Source organism: Poecilia formosa, unplaced genomic scaffold (assembly GCF_000485575.1).
Source record: "Poecilia formosa unplaced genomic scaffold, Poecilia_formosa-5.1.2 Scaffold121, whole genome shotgun sequence".
Classification (NCBI taxonomy): Eukaryota; Metazoa; Chordata; class Actinopteri; order Cyprinodontiformes; family Poeciliidae; genus Poecilia; species Poecilia formosa.
Window position 1 is genome coordinate 461,207 of NW_006800060.1, and position 3,388 is coordinate 464,594.

A 3,388-nucleotide genomic window follows, 5' to 3' on the forward strand; every position below is an offset into this window, starting at 1 on the left:
TTGGGGCTGCACAGTTGGTAGAGCTGTTGCGTTGCAGCAAGAAGCTTCTGGGTTCGATTCCCGGCCCGGGATCTTTCTGCATGGAGTTTGCATGTTCTCCCTGGGCATGGTGGGTTCTCTCTGGGTACTCTGGCTTCCTCCCACAGTCCAAAAACATGACTATTAGGTTAATTGGCCAAATTGTCCCTAGGTGTGAGTGTGTGTGCATGGTTGTGTGTCCTGTCTGTCTCTCTGTGTTGCCCTGCGACAGACTGGCGACCTGTCCAGGGTGTACCCTGCCTCTCGCCCGGAACGATAGCTGGGGATGGGCACCAGCAACCCTCCTGACCCCATAAGAGGCAAGAGTGTAAAGAAAAAGGATGGATGGATGAATTATTTGGAAAATATGGACTTGTGTACTTCTGGTGCCAACCCAGCCTGGCTGCACCCGATGAAAATCTTCTGGGACTGCCACTGGGTACAAAATAATCAAAAATAAGAAAATTAAATAAATTACGTTTCTCTACTTTTATTTATCCTTCTACCAAAAAAAGGAAAGGAAGTCTGAATACTTCCACACATACATATCAAAAAGTTAGTGTTCTAAAGAGAAAAAGGAAAACCAGAAATAATAAATGGAATTTATGCAGATGATGCATGTAAGGCATTGTATGTTCAGATGAAAGAACAAACGCCAGCTTCTACCAATGGGGAATAAAAATGAAAGGCTAGGTTTAGCTAAACCTTCTAATGCTACATTCAATTAAAAACAAACTAAAGACAACCCATAGAAAGCTCAAACAAAAATAAATGAAAAGAATTATCTGATTTTCATGCCAGCGTCACGTTTCATCAGGAGCAGCAGGTGACTGGAAAGGTTGTGAGAGAAAGAAATCATCAGCCAGGACACCTTGTAACTAATTACATCCATTGGCTACAAGTCAGTGAAATAATTGTCTGTGCAAAAGCTCCCAGGACTGGCTGAGTCCTGATGAAACAGCCTTTTAATCTCTGCAAGGAAAAGCACTGAATGCATGGACTCTCTGACAGTCACCTTACATCTGACTCATCCAGGTTTGAACACAAATGATCCAGTCTCAGAATGTCATTCAGAGCCCACTGAGGAAACATCAGGAGCTAAGAAAGTATCAGATTATGTTGCTTTGACAAACAATCTGTTTCTGGAATTGTAGTTTGTTTTGATGTCTTTCCCACCTATTGTGTAAAGCACTTTGTGAGATTGTTGAGAAAACTAAAGCAGAGCCATGTCTCTAACTAGCAAACTGTCTGCAGAATGTTATGTCTGGAAAAACCACCGAGTGAGACTGCTGAGTCAGGAGAATACAGGAACTCTGGAGAATCTGTTAAACCTCAATAAAAATGCTCCATCTAAATTTAATTGTGATAATAAGAACGGTTTAAAAAGTTGCATTTTGAAATCTAGACCAGCTGAGGCCGATCTGGGGGAGGCAAACAAAGACGAGTTGGCATTATTGTTGACTGGGAATTACTTATCAATCGGATGCAAATTAAATGCAGAGCTAGTCTAATCAATACTGATTCTGACACTTTGATCTGGAAATGTCAAAATTTACTAATTTGACTTGAGTTAGTTAACCATGATTACCATAAAAAAGGAAAAGTTTTAAGGAAAAATAAATATTTTTATTAACTAAATGAAAAAACAATCTAGGAGAATAGAAACAAAATAATTATCTTCTACTGCACACAGTTGTGTATTAGGATAACTGAGTCTGTAACATTGAATCTAAATAAAAATACCATTTTCCCTTTAATAGCTAAGACAAATCGGTTATTATAGTCAGGGAAGTCATCATAACATGGCTCCTCTATTAATCCTTTAACAACGTTTTTACCAGAGTTTCAATGAAAAGCTCCCCAAGGTGTAAAGCTCAAAGTATACACAATACAGCCCCATTAATTTATGATGAAGATTATCAGTACAATCCTGATTTTTGGGGATTTCCCCCATATTTTTTTTCCTTAACTTTTTTTAATTCCAGTTTATGCACCAGCATGAACTCTGTAAGGAATCTGAGGCAGAAGAGAAGCTGCAAACAAAAGTATCGATCTTATCTTGCTAGCATCAATCCAATACCACCACTCTCCTTGGTATCAGTAGTGTCAATATGTTTCTTTACACTCGAGTTAAAAAAAATCATCTTGCTAGACTCCTCGGGTGCTCAACGACCTTTTGTTTAATTTAGAATAATGATTCAGTAACTTGTGTCATTGGGAGTACTTATTTCAAAAGTGAGATATAATCATGGCTAAACTGTTTTGTTTTCTATTTTGGAAAAAAAAAACAAGTCTGTGCACAGGACAAAAAATTTTGAGCATCATATGAACCTGAAGGTAATGTCACATAGTAAAAGATTGTTGACGCATTTTCTTTCTGCTGTGTGTTCATCACATGAAAAGTGTTTATTTGAATAGAACATCTCAGCAACAAGGCAGTTTAAAGTGCTTTACATGTTAACATAAAACAACAAAAAATAGTTATGGAAGTGTACTGTGGTCATGGAGGAAAATGTTTGAGAACTATCATGTTATAATGTGATAATATATTACACAAACATAATGATATGCTGTATATAATAATTGTACAAACGTGATAATTATATTGAATACTACAGTAGTGCCTGCAGCACTGTAACTTTAGATTTTTCTTTGAGTTAACTTTTTTAATTATAACTATTTGAGTTTTTATTATTTTAACCTTTACTATTAACAAAATTATGGGAAAAAAATAAATAAAAATGGTCCTCTGTTTAAAACAGAGGACCATTGTATTTAGCTCACATCTATTGAACGCATGTCCGCCCGAAATCTAAATGTTATTGGTCAGTTTACTTTTATTTATTTGGCAGCTTGGAGCTCTTTCTGTAAGCTAAATGTGACTAAACTGTGAAGCTAGCTAAAACTGAATAACTTGACCAACTCCTGCTAGCCACTGTACTAGCCTTCTTTAGCATACTACTGCCACCTGCTGTAGTATGCTAAAGTATTTTATTCAACTGAAACCTTAATGAACAGCCAAAAAAATGATCACTTTAGAATTTATCCAGAAAAATCAATATCAGGGAAAGTAAGTTTTTTTTTTTTTTGTGTGTGTAGTGGATTTTTTTATCTGGGATCTGAGTACAAATTTCGTACCACAAACTCCCAAGGTGTTATGACAATAAAAAATCCTTGAAGCCTTGAATCCTTAAATGTTCTAAGCATTTACAAAGTTAGCATAGATGCTAAATGAAAAAAAGTAGATTAACGGTTTAGTTGAAATGTGTCCACCACTACATCTACTGAAGGCATGAACTTCATAGTCATAGTCATAGCTGTATATATATATATCTATATCTATATCTATATATATATATATATATATATA